This window comes from Podarcis bocagei (assembly GCF_964188305.1).
Source record: "Podarcis bocagei genome assembly, chromosome: 8".
Classification (NCBI taxonomy): Eukaryota; Metazoa; Chordata; class Lepidosauria; order Squamata; family Lacertidae; genus Podarcis; species Podarcis bocagei.
The window spans coordinates 32,770,938-32,793,528 of record NC_138133.1 but is presented as its reverse complement, the minus strand read 5'-3'; the positions used below and the strand labels follow the sequence as shown (position 1 = coordinate 32,793,528).

Below are 22,591 nucleotides of genomic sequence, written 5' to 3'. Positions count from 1 at the left end.
TGCCAGTTCAACCCTGCACATTGTCAACAAACATATAAATGGGAGGGGGGGCGAGTAAGGCTTAGTAGTGGATAAACACATCCACTTAGACTAGAACAAACTGGAAGAGGCAACCACAGCAGAAGCCGTATGTGCTTTCTCTCCCAAAACAATTAGGCATGTTTCTAATAAAAATTAATCTCCATTTCTGGAATCTGACTGTAGCTAAGTTCTCCTCTCTCTTTTTGGGGGTAAAGGCATAGTTTAGCAGAAGCATTTGGGAGGGAGTGCTCTAGAGTTCCCGTTCGGGAAGCCACATATTTGAAGGTTTTCATCCTTTTCCTATTCAAATTATTCATATACAGAAGAAATAATTCAACCGTCCATAGCATCACTGAAACAGCTATAGTCCCATCTCACAGAAGTGGAAGTTCCAGAATGTCACTTCTCATAACTTTGAATTTCACGATGTCTACAGCTGCAGCTGTGATATTGCACGTTGACTGATAAAACCAGACATCTGCTGGATTCACTCAGGATAATCATGATGCCACTGGATTTCACCTAAGACCAGGGGCAGTTCTTTTGTCATGTATAATGGAAAGCGAACCATCAAATATGCACATGTGGGATGTTGCTGCCTAACTCCTGAGATGATACGTAAATTCTCTGCACATGGGGAGGGGGGAGGGTGACCATGCTTGCCAGCGCATCCCCTCCTCATACCTGCACATTCACTGCATGCCCACCCACCTCAAATTCAGAAGGCCACCTGAAAGGAGACCCTATTGAGCACCTAGCTGTATATACATAGGCATTCCACCCACTGGGAACCCTGCACATCCTGGTTGCCCAGTCGGGTGGAGAGCGTATGCATGAAGAGGTTTGCATGCATCAGTTCTTCTTTCCAATGCCCATTCAACATATTGATATCAAGGTGGTGCAGCTGCCCCTCTCTTTGTGTTTGCTATAAATGTACAGTCCTTACATTTCCCGAAATGCTGCAAAAGACTTATTCATCATCTCTGAAGATGTGTGCACCAAAGGACTACAGAGATATGAATACACAAATACATAATAACTAAAACTACATGTCCAGTTCTGTACGGATTGGGGAGTGCCATACCTCAATGTAGATTCTGAACTGAGGCTGCTTTTGATCAAATCTCCCATGTAGGCATGGAGTTTATAGAATGACCTTGAGCCAGTGAAAATCAGTCAATGTAACTTACTTCACAAGGTTTTTGTGATAATAAAATGGAGTAAACATAAATATGCTTCCTTAAGCTTTTCAGAGAAAAGATGGGGTACAAATGTGATAGAGCACAGTGTTCAAGAATCCCTGCTTTAGACACTACATTTTTACATCTTATCTTTCTTCTTGAAAACAGTTGCAAGTCTCACACTTAAAAGAACAAAACAAATTTATTCTAAACCAGCATGCAAAATTTCATTCTTGTATCTTGACGCTCAAGGAAGATTACACTATATTTTGCATCTTTTCTGGCTTCTGTGAAACTGGAAGCAAAACACAGAATAGTGTCCTGAACCTGCAAACCAACTTAATTTCTATTATTTCACCTTGGACATTCAGCTTGAACTTGAAACTTAAGTATGGTGTCCTGCACTTATGTGCCATGATTCATTATAACATCTTAATAATTAAGAAAGTTTTGTTACAAATAGAATGCCACACTGTCAAGTTAACCCAATGACATCACTTTGCCTGACCAATAAATCCCCAAATCTGTTCACTGGAACTCAACAGGTTTTCTACTGTTACGTGTTTGCACAGGTTTGATTACTGTGAATTCACCTAGCACCAGTTTGCCTAAAATATGGCCTGATAAGGGACCAGACATGTAAAGAAAAGGTTGCTAGTATTCCCAGAAAGCTAGGAATCTGCTCTGAACTGTGCAATATAATACCTATCAAGGCCTGAACAAGAGTAATGGCTAAGCAGCTCTACAGAGGGAAGTGGTCATCTCAGGCAGACGATTTTGGGTGCCATGGAGGAAAAGAAATTTATTACTTTTTCATTTATTGTTGTTGCATTTTTACTCCAAAGGAAAGGTGCTTGTGGGATTTCCTCTGTCAGGGATCACTCTTGGGTACTCCATAGTTTCTTCAGGGGGCCTCAGGCAACACAATGTCTCAGACTGAGAAACCAGTCATTCAGTTTTCAAATGTGAGTGAAAGTGTCAAAGCTTGGTCACCAGCAGCTCTCAGAGGTCAGCCAACAGCTAGGAATTGAGTCTGTGACCAAGCCTGAGAATCACACCCAAGGAACACAGAAATAGTCCACAGACAGGGAGACCTTGTTGTTGCTCCTCAGGCAAAGACCTAACCCAAACTGAAGCCCTTCACAGCCTTTCCTCTCTGTGAAGGCCTAAGAGCCAGCCTGGATGAAAAGACTAGTTCAGTGTCCAAGAATACTTTGCTGCCAAACTGCAGTAATGATGATCTGTGTCTCTATGTTTCTCTCTCTCTCTCTCTCTCTCTCTCTCTCTCTCTCTCTCTCACACACACACACACACACACACATATACACACACAAGACTGAAGTAGCTCCTTACCGAAAGAGTATACTCAGGAAATTTCAAGCTGGGTTTAGCTGAAAGAGGGGTGTAGTTTGAGGGATAAGCTTATCTCTAGGGATAAAATACAAGGTTAGTGTATTTCCTGTTGAGAGGGTGTTTATTTGCTTTCAAAGAGCTCTGCATGCATATTAGTAAATAAAACAAAATTGACAAAGGATACCATTGACATATTTATTTATTTTGAAAAGTTATACCCCATGTTTCAATCAAATAACTTTTAACGAGCATCACAGAATGCATACACACAGCCCACAGACTCTTAGATCATCTCACCAATGCATATGACCAGAGCACAGGACTGCCTCAAGGATAGAGATCCATTTCCACACAAAGTGAGGGAAAATTTATGTATCTGTGATTTTCTTCTAGTGGGGACAAGGTCCTTTCCTGTGAAAGCTCCAGAAACTCAGGATTGGTACAACCATCTCATTCCTTCTTTCATGAGATAATAACCACCGAGTCTGAACCTTTCTACTTTCCAATCCCCAATTCCCCCCAATTCCCCCCCCCCAATATTGCTCTAATCCAGCTCTCACAAAACAGGGAGACTGCCACTTTGCATGTAACTTTCCCCCCTTCCTGGCTCTCTCTCTTTCTGCTGGTGACCTCCAGATACGTTGAACTATAGAGCCTATCAGCTCCCTTGCCCAATGGCAAGGGATGGTGGTGAAGACCAAAAATGCTTATGAGTACGCAAACACTTGTAACTGAGACTCCACATTCTGGTATTAGGAGGGTGGATTTGATATCTGACACCTGTCTTTAAAACAGGCTAGCACAACCCACCCAGTCAGGTTGTGTTCGCCTTTGTGGGCAACAAGTTGTGATGCCTTGTTTCAGAATTTTGTATACAGCAGTGACCACCCTCTGGAATTCTCAGAGATGAGCCTCTTTTCTCATTTGGTAGCACATCCCATTTACATTTCCAGAATCGCCTTTCAGGGGGGTGAGCAGATGCAAAGAAGACTGCAGCTCCTGAATTTCTAGTAACTGTGGAGAACAAGGAATTTCAGTAGATGCAGCTTGTTAGAAGGATAATAAAAGAGCAACTAGTGGGAAGTCCCTCTTCTATGCAACTATTAAAGCTACAAAAAGCCCAGCCCTCCTTTGCACCTGTTTGCCCTAAATATGACCTGGAAGATGATACCACCAGTGGGAACTGAAGCTCAAGGTACAGGAGGGATGCATCACAGAAGGCTGTAAAGATGTACTGGGAAAGTTTTATTGTCAAGGAGCTAGATATAGAGTCTTGAGACACTAGGCACATGCTGGGTGAAGAGAAAGGAATGAACCAGGATGTTGCTGATTTAAGGGTTAATGCCAGACATATTTTGCTGGCACATGCTCATGCAATCAAACTATTCATTCAGCTGGTGTATGCTCATGATAACAACAAAAAACACATGCCTCCTTTTTATTCATACTATGGATTCCATTATTAGAATCAGTCTTTTCATCAGTAACTCCCACTACGTTTCACTGAAGCTCATGATTGCACATATTTACCCCTTTATCAGATTTCTATTAAAAAATAGCTTTACTCATCACAAAAGATCAGAATTAGAAAGGTGGCAAATCTGCTCCTCCAGCTTTATTATTTCCTTAAAGAGAGGAAAGGATGCTGTGAGATTAGCTCGACTGACAACTTGCTGCCTTCCTGCAGTTTTCCTATGTTAGACAAAAAACACCACCCAGCATTTTCAATTTCTTTAAAAAAATACAAAGTGAAAAATATGACAGTCGGACTAGTTAATTAGCTGACTTGATTATGCAAATCCTTTTTTTAGATGTACAAGCCATATTTTTCTAAAGAGGCAAGTGAAGACAGGAGTTTCAGATGTATCCTTAAACTTCCTCCAGTACTGTCAAAATTATAATTGCACTTAGAGGAGATTAGCTGGGCTTGAAATAAAAAAATATAAAGTTTCCATACCTTTAAAAGACAGCTACTATGGCTGCATACATACTATACATGTAAAAAAAAACACATTTAAATCACATTGCTTCCCCCAAAGTATTCTGGGAACTGTAGTTTACCCAAACTAGAGAGCTAAAGGTGATGTGAATCACAGCTCTGAAAAGAAGACAAAATAATACCAATACACAATACACACCAATACACAAAGCTGCGTACAAAACTTCACCACAGGCAATGACTCACCTGTATCCATTGAGCTGGTTCTTGAGACTCTTCAAAATTTAAAGACCCCACACTGTCTTCCATCTGCGGTTGTGCAGACACTCCCACTGGGACATTCTGGATATACCTCAGGGCTTGTTCCCATAGCACTAAAAATGGTTTGGGCATCATGTGTGGATGCTGCCACTGTGAAGGCCAAATCCCATCATCCCATCAATGTGTGACTGTCATCAGAAAACACTCAGCCCACACTGAGTTCTATAGCCAGCAGTGCATGTTGAGTCTATTCATGTGACTGCTACCAGTCCTCCACTTTTCGCATATCACGGTGGGTGGAAATAAATGGGCACATGGAATAGCATGCTAAATGCCAATCTGCATTAATTTCAGCATTGTCAGGCAGTATCAGAAAACACATGAACACACACACATGCTCAGTGGTAGCTGTGGACTAGGCAAGAGTGTCTATGTGAACTTTCCCATGATCCCTACAGCCACATTCTGAAACATCCCACTACTAGACAAATGAAGTATAGAAAAATAGCAATAATGAGGAAAGAGGAAAATGAGGGCTTTTCAGTGGTGAGAAAGGACAGGCTGTGTCCCACTGATTTGAGACAGGGTGCTGCTTTAAACTTTTATAGCATCTGACTCCACTTGGACAGAAGATGAAGTGTTTATTATTCACTGAATTTTTATCCCGCCCTTCCTCCCCAAGGAGCTCAGAGTAACACACAGGATTAAATTTCACAACATTCATTTCCATTTATCATTAATGTCACCATATCTGAATGCATAAATCTGATTATTAATTATATTTTGGTTTGCTGAATTGATTAATTGGCAGGTGCCAGGTCCTGATCATTTGGAGAGCTCTTAATTTTTTGAGTATATCCAAGTGTGTTTTTGAAATAACCTTCTCAGTCACAATGAAGAATTTGCTGTGTTTCGGGGAAATATGCCAATGCAATTCATCAGCTTTTGACAATGAGATTGCTCTGAAATGCTTCTCTCTTGTAGCTAAAAATACGGAGGGAAGAGGGAGTCATTCAACCAATCAACAATTAATTTAAAATGTGGGACCAGAATCCAGTTCTGCATGGTATATGAACTGCATGCCTTGCACTGCAGAAAGAAATATTGCCCTGAACAACCAGAATTTTGCCTAAAGAGTCACTGAAGCCACTGAAGGCCATTTTCTCAAAACTAAATGAAATCCCTCACTTAGGAGTGCCACATTTCTCAGGCTTGGATTCCCCATTCCACTTTATTTCGCTTTTCTCCTTTTAAGAGATGCTATAGAAGCTTATGCTTATGAAAGACAGCAGCATTTCCCAATTATAAACACAGAAATGAAAATACCGGTACTGTGATTGGCAGGAGTAGATGTAGAAGCATGCTGGAAAGGATAATTTTGTGCTGTGGCGGACATCTCAGAAAACTTCAAAAAACTTGGAGTAAAAATGTTTAAAGTGAGAATCAACTAGTATACACAGAAACTTCTGACCCAGAAGTACGCCCCTTATCGCAACTAAACACACTGTTATGAGGGAGAAAAGAATATGCAGCCAGTTACCAGAATACATGTTCTTCTTGCTATACGTTTATTTCTAAGGTGTGGAACTACTTCAGTTATTTTGCATTTAGTAGTTGTGGAAGCCTAAACCTCACAATCTTCTCAGTTGTGCCTATAATGAAGACTCAGATAGGTTTTCTTTAAAGGCTTAACAGGAAAAGGGTTTGCGTCTGGCTAACGGACAAGATCTAATCTTTAGGTGCTAGTAGACTTTTGTCAAGTCTATCTCACTCAGCATACACAAATTCATGTTTACTGTTGTGCAATAAGTAACCTTTAGAGTAGAGGAGCCACTTCCTTTTACAGGAAATCCCTTTCTAGGCAACGCTAGTAAGCAAAACTCCAATTTTTCAACAAGAAAGCTGTGTTGGTATTTAGGAAGAGATTGCCTCATGGCTAGTTAGTGATGGATAGCTCACCTTTAGCTTCCCCACAGCAGGGTGACTGTACTCTCCTCTTTCTACACTTGGCTCCATTAAAGAAGAATTGTATAGGACATTGTCCATTTTAGTGGAGGCACAATCTGCAGAAATCTGCAGGAAGTTAAATAAAACCCAACTGTCACTCCCCTTTCCCCACATCAACCATGATCAAGGAGATTTGTGATAATTTTTTTATCCTGATCCAACCCCCACCCCAACATGAGTTTACCAGAGGCACCTAAGAGAGAGCGCTAAATGAGGATAGGAAGGTGTGAGTTATTCCTGTGGCCCATCATTCCTGACCATTAACCATGTTAGCTGGGGCTGATGGGAGTTGGAGTCAATGACATATGCAGCATGATAGGATCCCAGTCCCTGGATGTGGATGACACAGTTTGAACTGTCACTTTTGGCTTTTCAGAGTTTCTAAATGATCACCTCCAATATTCCACTGAGGTTGAATATTGAAGAAAGGGGTCATATTTTAAACCTAGGGTATGATCCATCTTAGAGCATACCTGCATACGGTGAGGGATTAGCATAAGGATCAATAGAGCCCTGTTGCTTCCCTTAGTGTGTGAATCCTGCAATGGCTAGGTCATTATCAAGAACAGAGGGCCACAGTTTCCCCATCATTGATGTAATCCATTTGCATTTCAGATTTTACCAAACAAAAACTCCGCCATTTCATGTGTTTAGCTCCATCACTGTCAGATGAAGCCTCTGGTAGGAGGGCTGAGATGGGAAAGGAAACACTAAGTATATTTTCTTTATGCAAAGAATAGATGTAAGAACAAATTTTGGCAATTGTGGTTTTGGCAGTCATAGCTGGTGACTTGACACACACATCTCCTGGCAAAAAAGGCTGATGGCTTGCCCCAGAGAGGCCTAGGAACTGCTGTCTCTACACCTCTTCCTTAAGTTTTGCCTTGCCCCTCACCCTTATGTATCACACGCTGGAACACACTGGCTCAAAATGAATCACGAAGCACCTAGAAATTGAATAATTATTCCAGCTCTACTGAGAAGTATGTGGCAAGTGCATTTTATTCCAAACCCAAGACAGAATATGAGCACTATACCAGGGCAATTCGTGCGTCTTCATTTTGAAAGAAGATGCTGTGCCTATTTATACTGAGGTTCCCTGCGCTACTGAAGGCATGGAATCAAAGCATGGTCATGGTTAGACTTATTCAGAGGAGGCCCATTGAAATTAATGAAGCTGAGTTAGTTGTGCGCATTAACATCAGTAGGTCTACTCTGAGCTGGACTGGCACCAGATGCAACCCGCAGAAATGTGTACATGAGCACAATGGCAGTTTTGCTGTAGGTTTAGAAGCAGAAGCAGCCTTGGGATTAGACAAATAAGTGTGTCAGATGTAAATGTGCAGGTATTTGTCTTGAGCAGGAGAGCTGACCCCTGAACAATTAATATGCTGTGTGTGCACGTACATTTATCAAGCCTCCCCAGAGGAACCCATCACTCTTCCTTAATCCTTATTTTAATCTGTAGTGTAACAACAGTGCATTTTCAGACCAACACTTCACCATGCGTATGTTTCTTTAGTCAAAGACAAATGCAAAAACCAGCATAGTCATAGCAATAATAGGGTACCCAAGGTAAAAAAAATTAAGCAGGAAGCTTTTAAGGAGTTAGCTTCTTCAAGTGCAAGAAGAGTTTGATACTAATGGTAGATAAAATTATATATTTTATTGGACTAGCTACTTGCTCAAAGTAAGTATGGGTGGGGTATAAATATATTATTATTATTATTATTATTATTATTATTATTATTATTATTATTATTATTATTATTATTTTACAAGGTTTCCACTTCTTTTTCTTCATGGAATCCTGGCCAAAAACAGAAACGAGCAAAATCAGATCTTGCTATAGCCTGGGAGTCAGAAAGATGACAGCAGGCTATAATCTGATTTGGGCATGATGAGTTAAGCTACCCATCTGACTACTGCCCTCCACCATATAGACTGGTGATTTTGTGATGTACAGTATTGCACCCTTTCTCCATTACATTGCTGGCCTACAGCGCCATAGAAAGAAAGTCTAGAGGCCCTATACAGTGGTACCTCGGGTTACATACACTTCAGGTTACATACGCTTCAGGTTACAGACTCCGCTAACCCAGAAATAGTCTTCAGGTTAAGAACTTTGCTTCAGGATGAGAACAGAAATCGTGGTCCAGCCCACGGCGGCAGCAGGAGGCCCCATTAGCTAAAGTGGTACCTCAGGTTAAGAACTGTTTCAGGTTAAAAACGGACCTCCGGAAGAAATTAAGTACTTAACCCGAGGTGCCACTGTATATAAGATGCAGTGTAGAGGGGTGCACTTTTTAGGTTCTATGTTAGATTGTAGGTTCTTAACTGGGGGGGGGGGACACACTAGGCATAACCCAACCAGGATTAGGAACACTGAACACCTTCAATAGAATATACAGTGGTGCCCCGCAAGACGAATGCCTCGCAAGACGGAAAACTCGCTAGACGAAAGGGTTTTCCGTTTTTTGAGCTGCTTCGCAAGACGAATTTCCCTATGGGCTTGCTTCGCAAGACGAAAAATGAAAACGTCTTGCAAGTTTGTTTCCTTTTTCTTAACACCGTTAATACAGTTGCGACTTGACTTCGAGGAGCAACTCATAGAACGCGGTGTGGTAGCCTTTTTTGAGGTTTTTGAAGACTTTGGTGATTTTTGAAGCTTTTCCAAAACTTCTTTTAAACTTTTAAAACTTTTTTGGGGGGGTGTTGGATTTTGGGTTGGGGTGTTTGGAATTCAAGGACTTGGTGTTGGGGAGGGGTTTGCAAGAATCTGGAAGCTTGTGCGTTTTTTCCCTGCATTTTTATGATTTTCTGTGACCATTGGGCCACTCTGCTGTTTTTTTAAAAAAAATCTGGATTTGAATTTCTGTGTGGTGGGTGGCTGAGGGAACAGTTGAGGAGGGGTTTGCAAGAATCTGGAAGCTTGTGTGGTTTTTTTTCTGCATTTTTATGATTTTCTGTGACCATTGGGCCACTCTGCTGTTTTTTTAAAAAAATTCTGGATTTGAATTTCTGTGTGGTGGGAGGCTGGGGGAACAGTTGGGGAGGGGGTTCTTCAGCAAGAAGCAAAGAGTGGAAGAGGAACCTTCTTCAAGTTGTCCCCCAGAGTCTTAGAAAATGTACTGTACACTTTGTTGATTTTTAAATGTTTTTCTGTCATGTTTAGAAACTTAATTTATTGTTCCTTCAATTTTTGAAATGCTCTTTACAGTATGTGTGACTTTAAAGAGCACTTAATAAACTCTTGTTGTACCAAATTTGGCTTTGTTTGGACTTTTTTTGACCATGGGAACGCATTAATTGGATTTCAATGCATTCCTATGGGATTTCATGCTTCGCAAGACGAAAAATTCGCTGGACGAAAAAACTCGTGGAACGAATTAATTTCGTCTTTCAAGGCACCACTGTAGTACTTTAGTGATTGTGCTCACTCTAATTGTCTCCCTTATTCCTTAAGAGAGGATCAAAAAGCACAATTGCCCCTTTGCATGAAAACTGATATGCTTGCTCTATTACAAGCCTACTCAAATAGTTGAATTCATTTCAGATTTCTACAAACTGAAACTATGCTGTGTAACACAGCATAATGTATTCAAGCAAGGGATTCCAATTTTTCATAACTCTGAAACCAAGCTCTAGGACAGTCCTTTGAATTAGCCTTGGAAACTTTTAAAGACTGACATTCAACTTAATTTGAAACAGTTTTGCCTCAACACATCCTGCATTGTTCTAGACTTTACATAGAGGAGGGAGGAGGGAGTAAAGAGAGATGACGCTGATGGATCTAACAACTCAAGATGGATATAGGCATGATTTCCTAAACATTATAATTGGAAACATTTAAATACAAAACAAGCTCGCTCTCTCTCTCTCTCTCTCTCTCTCTCTCTCTCTCTCTCATTGGAACTGGGATAAAAGAAAAGTGGATCTGGGTCTCCCTGACCCCACAATCCCCGAGTAGAGCACTTCATATCTAGACCTTTTTGAAAGACATAACAATTCATTTTATAACAATTTTTAAAAAGTACAGTGTAAAGAGATGAAGGAAGTGTGGGCCCCTGTCTTCCAAGCTCATCCCTTTCCTCCAATTTGGTACCAGATGAATTTGTATGCTAGTTATAAGGCCCACAATATTTCACAGTTGATGTGGCTTTTGGAAGGGGATGAAGAAAATATCCAGGCCAATGTCCCTTCACTGCTTTATCTTCCTTTCCCATAGCACTCTGCTCTTCGCTCTCCCATTGCTGGAAAACTACATGCCATAGATACTGGTATGCCACTTAGCTTTCTCACCTGATTGGCAAAACACCTCAAAAAACTTTGGGACACAGTTCTAATATATGCTGCCCTAGAAAAGCAACTAAACTCTTGTCCATTCAAGGGCAGCAAATGGTGATAAAGGGAGTTGATCTCTGCTGAAGTGGTGTTTGCAAGAACCACCCATCAGTCACCTGGTGGGGCCTGGCGAAAATTTTCCAAGTGCAGCCAATTGCTGCCCGAGCTGGGATTGCAGCTGGTGCCAGTTAGCTGGTGGGCAGGGCTTTCAAAGTCATTGTGACATCAGAGGAGGGAGGCACCGCCTACCTATCTGATCGCCACTTCCTGGATGAATAAGCAGACTAAAACACAGTTATCCTTCAGATTTCAGACTTCTCCAAGTTCTGTGGTGCATTTTTCATCTCAAAGACCATACCAAAATGTGTACAAAGAAATAGAGATTTTAGAATAATATATGTTTTAAAAATGTGGATTTGGTGAGAAGATATTTCAAAAATATGCCCTGAAAGATGAATGTTCATGCAGATCTTGTTTTGTAAGGGAAGCAGATTAATACAGAAATGGGATAAAAATGACTTATGAATAAACACATGTGATACCAACGTATTCAGGAAATAGACTGAGCCATCACTGGTCTCAGCTCAACTGTACATAAAACATTTCATCTGAATATATGCACACAAGCAAGTGTTTGAATGGAAGCCCCGCTGACGTGAATTCCCCTTACGTGAGGCCCTCCCTTGCAGTGTCTTATTATAACTGCTATTTTTATCCTTCTATCCTCTTTAGCATTCTTTTTCAAAATGCCACCCCTTCTAGGTCACCTTTAGTGTCAATGGCCCTTTGTCATTCATTTGCGTACTTTCATAGGAGAAAAATGTAGGTGACTGATTTCCATCTCAGGCTTTAATCCCCATCTCTCACTGTCCCCTTTGATTTCTGGCAGGACTCCTGGCTGCTCCTGCACCATCAGCTTTGCTTGAAGGCATGGTTTTTCTTTTGCAAAGCTGGCTTGGCAGCTCAGTAGCTCCTGAAGGACATTTCTACCTGATAAATAAGGGTGTACTGGATTTTTCCAGACCTTTACCATTCTACATATTGGATTTTTAATTCCAACTGGCCTCACTTTTGTTCGCCACACTATAAGTATACCTGTGTGTACACACACACACACACACACACACACACACACATATCCATGCTTCCATCTTCTAGCTTAAGTAAGCATTAGGCCCTGAGAGACGGCATTGCTCCTAGTCCCTGCCTCTTCAACACATCCCCATTTAAAATGGATGCATGTTTAGCTTCCTGAGCCTTTGGGGTGAGCTCTGCAAAAATAAAAGCAAGCATGAAGGAAATGCACTACTGGTCAAACCGTTTCCACATGGAGTGCAAGTTCCCCCAGGCTAACTACTGTGGGGAGGAACTGGTGATGCTGAAATTCTCAAATAGCAATTCCTGCTCAAATTGTTGCACAAAAAAGCCCTGCTAATCACTCCTGCCTAAACAGTAGCAGCTAACCAGAGTCAAATTTTATTCTTCTTCATTGCATTGGCAGTGCATACTGGTTGTGTGTGGTTTACCATGGCAGCCAGCACACAGCCAGTAACAAGCTGTCATGGTGCTATTCCACGTGTCCTGCTGACTCCACTAAGCTTCTGAGCAAGATAATGCCCATAGGCTTTCATCAACCATCTTGAAAGCATGCTTACTTACTCCACTCGGAAAAGAAAACAATACACCACCTGATGTTATGCACTCCAAAAACCTTAAATTAAGAACTTCACAACTTCAGTACTTTAGTCATTGTCAGAATATATGGCGTGTCTTTTGATTGCAAAGTAAGACCTATATTCAGACTGTGCTTGAAGGAGAAGCTCTACCACTTCATCTTTGTCATTTCTCATCAGTTTGTGAGATCACACCAGCAGCCCAGCCACTTCATCTGCTCTGAAAAACACTTCTATAAATCCCAACCACAGAGTTTTGGCAAATTCAGTCCCCTTCCACTCCTCAAACTGCGAATGGGCATTGAGATCAGCAGTCTTTTGGTTTTTTTGGAGGGGGGTTTAAATTAACATTTCGCAGGAGTTGCCATTCACATTTGTAAAGAAAGCCTTGAAAAGCCAGCTCAACTTTCAGCAATGGAAACATTTGAGCATGGTGACTGTTTGCAAAAGTTAGTTTACTAACAAATACTGATTTTCAAAGAGCGGCAATTTATTGCACATTTTATTTCCTCTTCTAGTTCTTGAAAAGTAGCCACTTGCATGAGCCCAATGTAAATCATAAAAAGGGAAAGGTAAAGGGACCCCTGACCATTAGGTCCAGTCGTGACCGATTCTGGGGTTGCGGCGCTCATCTCACTTTATTGGCCGAGGGAGTCGGCGTACAGCTTCCAGGTCATGTGGCCAGCATGACTAAGCTGCTTCTGGCGAACCAGAGCAGCGTATGGAAACGCCGTTTACCTTCCCGCTGGAGTGATACCTATTTATCTACTTGCACTGGCGTGCTTTCAAACTGCTAGGTTGGCAGGAGAAGGAACCAAGCAACGGGAGCTCACCCCGTCGCGGGGATTCGAACCACCAACCTTCTGATCAGCAAGTCCTAGGCTCTGTAGTTTAACCCACAGCGCCACCCGTGTCCCTTAATGTAAATCATACTGGGCTTCCAACACTGTGGTCCAGTTCATGGGGCAAGTGGCAGAGCAGGAAAACACGGGCAAAAGCTTTTCCTGCTAGTTTAAAAGCATTTTAACCATTTCTTTAAAAACCCAATACATATTGCCCAAAAATTCTCCCCCCCCCCTTCAATGAGATTTCACCACCAGAATTTCCAAGACTGAAATATGTGGAAGTAGGACCATTGCTCAGTAGACGAACATATATTCTTTGCATACAGAAGGTACCAGGCTGAAACTTTGGCATCTCCAGGGACCAAACCCAGTCTGAAAGGATGGAAAGCAACTACCTATCAATTCGTGCTAGATGGAACAAGAATGGACTGATCTGAATTAAAGCAACTTTCCAAGCTTGATAAGATTTTGCATTCACCCTGTAGAAAAGGTAATTAAAATGTCCACATACCTAAGCTTTAAGTTATTATCCATTCCATTGCAATGTCAACAGATGCCCCTTGTTTTCAGAGAGATCTTCTATTTTAAAAGCCTATTCCTTGATCAAGAACATTACAGAGGCTTCAAAAGCAATGTACCCTTTACTTCAACACACTGGAGTTCCATATTTGTCACATTTATGGACTAACTTTCCTTTTCCATAGTGAAACACAAGATCCTATTTTAAATGGACACAGGTTTCCTTAGTTAGTGGGCCTAAGTAAAATCATATATATATATTTCCTACAACTTTACTATATAAAGCACTGTCATCCCCAGCTAACAAAAGCCAGACACAAACAAGGAGTTCCTGAGAAGACTCTGGGGCCTTTCTAAGGAGTTTCAGTACCCTTGAGGAATCATCACCCTATGACATCTGACTGGAATGATTAGGTACACTCATAAGCATTCTTAGGCATTTGTCTTCTCTATTCAGCTGTGGATTGGGACCACGTGAGACCTCCCTGGTTTAAGCGCTTCCAAAAAAGATCTTTATTAAGCTAATTTCTTAGAGACTTAACCACAATATGAAACAAAACCAACATATTTTGAGAAATTAATTAGGAAAAATAAGGAACACCTATTGTCAAACATACATAAATTGCACTTGAAATATGGTAAAAGGTAAAAGGTTAAGTCCAGTCATAGGTGACTATGGGGTTGCGGTGCTCATCTCGCTTTCAGGCCAAGGGAGCCGGTGTTTGTCCATAGACAGCTTTCCAGATCATGTGGCCAGCATGACTAAACTGCTTCTGGTGCAACGGAACACCGTGGTGAAACCAGAGCGCATGGAAATGCCAGCGGTACCTATTTATCTACTTGCACCAGTGTGCTTTTGAACTGCTAGGTTGGCAGGAGCTGGAGCTCACCTCGTTGTGGGGATTTGAACTCCCAACCTTCTGATCAGTAAGCTCAAGAGGCTCAGTGGTTTAGACCACAGCGCCACCCGCATCCCTATGATATGGAACCTGACCAAGTGAAGGGATTAATGATTATGTGGGTACAGAATATACCACTTGAAGTATGGGAAAACACACATGAAGAGAAAAATGCTATAAAGTGATGGCAAGGTGGCATATGATAATAAGCAAAATAAATAGAAACTACCCACACATATACTGGAAATGCCGTAAAGAGAGAAAGGGTCACTATCATATATGGCAGCAATTCCAGTTACCAAGGATATACAGTAGAGTAGACCACCAATTTACGCACATGTAACATGTGCACATTCAGCTGTACACACATGGCAAAAATAAAAATAAAAAATAAAGGGGGAGGGTGTGGGGGGGGGACAAAGCTGTCAACTTTCAGATTTGAAAATAAGGGATCAGCAGCCTCACCTGTCCCGGGGACAGTCTACGGGATAGCTAACAATCCAGGATAACAGAGGGAAGCAGCGGGAAACAGCGCTGGAATAAGGGAATTTCCCGCAAAAAGGGAAGGTTGACAGCTATGGGGAAGACTTTGACAATACCACCCACTATTGTACCCAATGTGTTTTGACTATGCATGATTTTGGCTTTATGTGTTATCCTTGAAATGTAACCTCCGCATAAGTTGCAGGTATACTGTACTGGAAAAAGATAAATTACCTAATATCAAAATTTCTAGGTAATAATGTTGCATTAGACCCAGTACAGTTGTACCTTGGATCCCGAATGCCTTGGTACTCAGACATTTTGGCTCCTGAACGCCACAAACCTGGACTTGAGTGTTCCAGTTTGCGAACGTTCTTTGGAACCCGAATGTCCGATGTGGCTTCCATGGCTTCCGATTGGCTGCAGGAGCTTCCAGCAGCCAATCGGAAACCGTGCTTTGGTTTCCGAATGTTTTGGAAGTCGAATGGATATCCAGAACAGATTCCGTTCAACTTCCGAGGTACGACTGCATTCTCTCTCTCATTCTCTCTCTCTCTCTATCAAACTACCATATATGGATAGTGCTGTAAGGCAGGAACATAAAGAGTTAACTTCCTACCTGCCTAGCAAGTCAATGCAGATCCTAAATGCTAGTCTAGCATGTCAAGGGAAAAGGCCTTCTCCTTCTGCACCTGATGCATCTTCTAGACACTCAGCAAGACCATTACTCAAAACGTTTGTAGACCTAAGAATCTGAACCACTTTTTAGTAGATATATGTGTGTACATATGTACACATGCCAGTTACTGAGAAATAACTTCACTTTTTTGAAGTGTGAATTCTAAAACCAGGTTCAGCCAGCAGAAACTGTACATGCAATAGGGTTTTTCTAAAATGGCAGTCAGCAAGAAAAGCAACATGTTTAAACATACCACAGCAGGTTTGATTTATGTAAACATTTATGTAATAGTTTAACCATTTAACATCTCCTCGGTTGGAAGAAAGCCACTATGAGAGTAAATAGGCCACAGGTGACACTGAGTGTTATTGGCTATTCTAGTACTCTGTGAGGATATTTGGGAAATAGTCAGATAAGGCAATTCTGGATTTCACCAGATCATTCTTCGGTGCAGAGATGAGAGAGCTGAAAAGTCCAATCAGATCCCTTTTTCTGTGGCATAAGCCCAATTTAGATAATATAGGGATGTAAATCACTGCCATGCCTTCTTCATGGCCTGGAACTGACAGTAGCAGGCGCAGAGAGCCTCTATGTGTCTGGGCTGATTCACATGGTATGAACTTCACATAATGAGCTGCTGCCAAAACAGACTGACACCAGGAATATTTACCCCACTTCTGCTCCCCAACCCTAGACATTTCCCAGGAGAAACTGGCACTCTTCACTCCACATCCTGAGAGGCGAAAGCCGCTATTGGGAAAGGGCGGTGTTACAAAGATAATTAGATTTTACACACGTACGTGTTTCGTTTTACAAATATTTGCATTGTTTTTTAAATCACTTGGAAGAAATACTGAGAGACTGACTATGGGCAGATCAATGCCAACTAGGGTCACTGGGTAGGAAAGTGGCAGATTTTTTTAAACCCAAAAGGGGTGTTTTTCTTTTTTCTTTCACCCTAGCAGATTTCAATTTTGAAACATAATCCCCATTGATATCAAGGTGGGGGCAGATGATGGGCCCAATCATGGGGCCTCAGGTGACCAATGGGGTTTTGGATCCGCAGGACCCAAAGCCTTCTGTCCTGTTTCTGTTTTAGTGCTGAACGACAGCTAGCACCACCAAAGCACACCAACAGTGGTAGATCCATGCTCATGGGAGCTTTCCCTGGCTGTAGTAGGAGTCTCTGCAATGGGTGTTTTCCTCTCAACAGGTAAGGCTTCTTTCTGTTGGTGGAGGAACATCTCCCTCCCATTCAAACCTTCCTCCAGGCAGCATCTCTGTGGATTATAATTGTTCTGTTACTGACTAAATAACAGATGGGTAGGAAGACAAAAATCATCTCCTTCTATTTTGTACATCAATACTATTTTTGTACTGGTCTCCTTCCATTTTTTGATTTAGCCAACGGGAGGGGGAACGATAAGATGAAAAATAATGTAATGGAACAAACCTCCTTTATTTCAGTGAGAAATCTCAAAACTCAAGATGGTTTTCCCAGTATGGGCAATTTGAGCACCTCAACCTCTTTAGATAATGCATCAAAAATGAGACTGTGCATATAAGCTTGGAATGGCAAGCGCTGGGTGCAATGCCCTGGGTGCATATAAGCATCTCTACCCCTGGCAACTTAGTGGTGCAAAAAGAAAAGAAAAAGAAGTGGCCCACAAACTTTTTGTACCATCACTTCATAATGCTAGTGCCTAATATTAAGAAAACTTTGGGTGCTGAGCTTTTGAACTGTATGTTTTAAAATTATTTTGTATTGGATAAACCTATTTTATAATGCCACCGTGCTTCCATTTATTGTTTGCTTTCGTTTTCATTTAGAGTGCTGGCTTAAGAGAAAAGCAGCCTCTATTTTTTCTCTCTCTCTCTTTAAGAGAGACTGTCAAGAAAAACCTAGAGCAAAAGGAACACTTTATTATTTTCAGGGGTTACAGTAATTTAGTTTTCTATAAAAGGAAAGCCAGAGGGTAGAGGGAGGCAAATCATGCTACAAATAGAAGGCCATGTTCTTATCAAGAAGATGTTTGGCTCTTTCATAGCTATAGTAATATTTTACTTCCCAATTCCTTCATTTTCCCAATTCCTTCATTTTAAAAGCACTGAGTTTAGTGTTTCTTTTTCAAAGCTATATTGCTATATGATCAGTATTAAGATCTCTTAAATTGTCTTTCCAGTCTACAGAGAAACTGTTACAATCAGGGTCCCCTAATAAATTTACTCTTATTTGAAAACATTCAAATAAAGACAAGAAGAAAAACACACATTCCAAGTTCTCATTGCATCTATCATAAAAATGTATGAGAGCTGTATGCTCCAGCTGAATCAGCAAGGGCCAAATAAAACCTATTAAAAAAACACATTTCTGTGAATGTGTGTTCTTTTGCTTAAAAATATGGGAGGCAGAGAGAAATCTCCTAGTATTCATCACTTTCCCCCTCCATTTTCCATCTGATGTAATTTGCAGCACTGCAAGCAAGTTACTGCTCCAACACTATGGTGTAACTAAGTTTATTGGTTGTTATTATTACATACACTGGAGGACAGTAGAAGTTTTATTGTGGATTTCCAGCCATCAGTTTCTCCAGTTTGTTTCATAATTAGCTACTTCAGGGATATAAAAAGGACATTAAGGAACAAGAGTGCGCACATTTTTGCTCCAAATACAATGGATTGATCCTTGATCCCATTGTTTTTCTCCATGGCCCCTGAGTTTCACAGTCGCTTCTGACTTTTCTCCTTGCATATAAGGGATGAATCACTGGCCACTAACATTGTGTTCTTCCACACAGGACATTGGGAGAATTCCAGGAAGAATAGCCACAGGCAGGTGAAAACTTGCTGGCTACTTGGCTAGTCTGCAGGACCACAAGCAATGCTAGCTATAGAGGAAAAGGCACTTTACAACTCGTGGAAATTGCACAAACTGTTAAAAAGGAAGTGAGGGAGGCCTGGGGGGATGTGCAGCAGGGACAAAGCCCATTACAGATCCACTTCAGATTGGTGTAGGCTCCTATCAAAAACTGTTCGTGGCCTTTCATGCACCACATAATTGGCCACTGATGAGGCCAACATTGAGACCTAGAGCCAACAGCGTATATGTTGGGGGTGACTGAGGTGTGGACTGCAACTCCCATCATACCTAACTGCTGGCCAGGTTGGCTGGGGCTGATGGGACCAGGTTAGCCAGCCCTAGTGCATATAGTTTTTGTCCTAGATTTTTTTGTCCTGCCCATATCAAATCTATGTCTTACTTTGCATTATGTTGATAGCTTTTTGTTACTAATGGCAAGGGCATGGCTGGGGTGACTAACCTGTGGCCCTCCAGATGTTGCCAAGGTCCTACTCCCATCAGTCTCAGGCAGCTTAGCCAATAGCCAAGGACAATATAAGTTCAGCAACATCTAGAGCAGCAGTTCTCAACCTGTGGATCCCCAGATGTTGTTGGACTACAACTCCCATCATCCCTGAGCTCTGGCCTTGCTAGCTAGGGGTGATGGGAGTTGTAGTTCAATAACATCTGTGGACCCACAAGTTGAGAAAGGCTGATCTAGAGGGTCATATGTTGTCTGCCTCTGCAAGAAAAGGTAATAGCAATAGATTGGGAATCTAGATTAAGGAGATGAGCAAAGATTAATGTTGCCTCCAGAGTTCCTTGGATGATGATGTATCAAAAACCTTCTGAATTCAAATTAACTTCCATTGCATTATTCAGTCGAATGTATACATTTGTGCAATTTGTAAAATTCAAATGAATGTGCACATGCCACTTTTTCTGTTTGGAGAATTGCCATTCCTTTCTCAGTGATGCCTAAGAAGATAAATGGATGCTTTCTGTGTATTTTACAGATCTTACATAATCAGTAGCGGTAACAAAGGTAAGATCTGTGATTACACCCAAGCAGTATTGACTTGGGTGTTTTATTTGCCCTTGCAGGGAGCTTGGAATTGTCACCAAAAAGTCAGAGCTGAGCTGGGGTGGGGGAGAAACACACTGAAAGAAGAAGACATGTGCTCAATCCCAGCCCCCCCAAATGTTTTTGACACAGAGCATTTAAAGATATACTTAAATCCAGGGACAGGGAAAATACAGTGGTACCTTGGGTTACAGACGCTTCAGGTTACATACGCTTCAGGTTACAGACTCTGCTAACCCAGAAATAGTGCTTCAGGTTAAGAACTTTGCTTCAGGATGAGAACAGAAATTGTGCAGCGGTGGTGCGGCAGCAGTGGGAGGCCCCATTAGCTAAAGTGGTACCTCAGGTTAAGAACAGTTTCAGGTTAAGAACGGACCTCCAGAACGAATTAAGTTCTTAACCTAAGGTACCACTGTATTATCAAACTGGTTGGAGGAGATTGAGGAAGCCTCTTCAATATAAGGATGTAATACGGCAACTAATTTCTCACATCCAACATTGCAGAAATCCCTGTATGTGTCTTTCTGCATTAGGATTGAGGGAACTGATCTCTGTTTATGAACGAATGGAGGCAGCTCCAAAAATTGCCCAGGATTTATATCATGTATCAAATGCCAGTATACATGGCTTCCTTCGAAACTCAGTATCCTACCTATTCTTTCGTGTCTTAACAATAAAGGAGTCTATATCTGCACAGAGGAAGGGGTGAAAAAGCTTGCTTCAGAAAAGCGCTACGTAAATCAGACGAGAAAGAAGTCAGTCCATACGAAACATTCTGTGATGTCAAATGGCCCTTTCCCCCCGTAACATAATTTCAAGAATTAAAACAGTACAAGATCTGCCTCCCCTTGGATAGGAAAATGGGTCAAAGAATACACAGTATTTTGTTCCTTTTCTCTGCTTCCAGAAGGAGAAATAAGGGAGATAAATCTACATAATGCTGAGCTGAATCTCTTTAATTCCAGTCAGCTTTTATCATTCAATCAGAGGCTGCATGTGGAAAAATTCATGCTAATTCCCCCTAGCAACAGCCTCGGCCTATCAGGACGCTCCATGCACCATGCAGCTGCCAGCCAGCCAGCAAGAATAACTCTAAGTAGGTCAGGCCTGTATTTCTAAAAATGCCACGGTCTAGTAACCCCACTGTCCCGTCTGTCAGCCCTGCCCCATAATAACCTCAATTGCTTGGCGACACAATGACATACTACGCTGTTAGAGCGCAATCAAATCAGGCTGCATTATTCTGCTGCAAGCATGGCTGCTGGATGGAGGACCCTTTGAAGGGCAGCATTAATCAGGCAGCCATTCACGTCCGCTAACGTTTTCACTCTGGAGATGGGTCCTGCATTAATTACCAGCTGTTTGAACTTACACACACGCAAGCCAAATGAAATCCTTCCAGCCTGTTTGGTGCACAGAACAGCACTATTCTGGGTCCAGGCATGGTATACACGTTGCCCAAATCCAAAATGCGGGGCTGGGAGAATGATGGCTTTTGTAAACTTCCAAGTAATTAAAGAATGTTTAAACGGCACTACATGCAGCAACAAAAGAGCTATTGGCTTCATGTTAACACACAGCCCTGTCCTCCGAACAAAATGCACATTTTTTCCCAGCCCAAAATATAACATGTTTGCACAATGCAGTCTATTTTGGGCATATTATTAAGGTGAGCTAAATAAACAAGAGCTGAACTGAGGCTGACTTCTGCAGGGAATCTGGGAAACCAGAAGAGGCTCCGAGCAATTTGGGCAGCGCAGAACAGGAGGGGAGAAACACAAACCGCACGTTGCAAAGGCTTGCAGATAAAAGCCAGGAAAGTGCTGCGTAAAAGGCGTCTGCAAAAGGCCAATCACGGACGGGCACCTCCCATGCCCCCCTCACTGCTTGCATGCGGCAGGACTGCAAATGCATACCCAAAGCAGTCGGGCTCAGCTCCCGAAATGTTCCCGAAGAAGCTCTTCCCCCCCCCCCCCAGGATCTGCTTTGGATTTAAAAAATGCTGTACCAAATTTGACACATTTGAAAGAAAACACACCCTTTGAAATAGAAAAGGCTGATTAAAAGCCATCTCACATTACTTGTGAAGCATATTTGAAAAGCCCAGCAAAACTCAAATCTACAGTAATGGTGCGCTTTCTCTGCCGTAGCTTTTCAGTGAAAGCGTCACACATCTGCATTTGTTGTTTTCTCCTTTTTGGCAACTGTGGTGCAATCATGTCAGCCAGCTGCGTGTGTTAGATGAAGCCTGCATAGAAAGCAAAGGCATTTGTTACGGGCAACCAGTGTGTTTTTTAAAAGGTTCGCACTCTATACTCTGCAAATCTCTCCCCACAGCCTGCTTCTGCAGAAAACTTGACAACTGAGCCCTCAACTATGCAGAACTCAGCAAGCCCCACAACATGTGATCCCATCCATATTTGATTTATGAACACAGCACATTCATTAATCCATCTGCCCTTGT

General features: G+C 41.8%; 2 long non-coding RNA genes across 11 annotated transcripts in view; one reads left to right on the top strand and one right to left on the bottom strand.

The window, feature by feature from the left end:
- Positions 1-22,591, bottom strand: part of LOC308593935 — a 401,889-nt gene that overhangs the window by 91,023 nt on the left and 288,275 nt on the right. The window lies entirely within an intron of this gene.
- Positions 877-22,591, top strand: part of LOC308594018 — a 181,179-nt gene continuing 159,464 nt past the window's right edge. Inside the window, exons 1-2 of the long non-coding RNA XR_014011230.1 lie at positions 877-9,172; positions 10,182-12,417. This is a non-coding gene — a long non-coding RNA (uncharacterized lncRNA). The remainder of the gene's footprint in view (positions 9,173-10,181; positions 12,418-22,591) is intronic.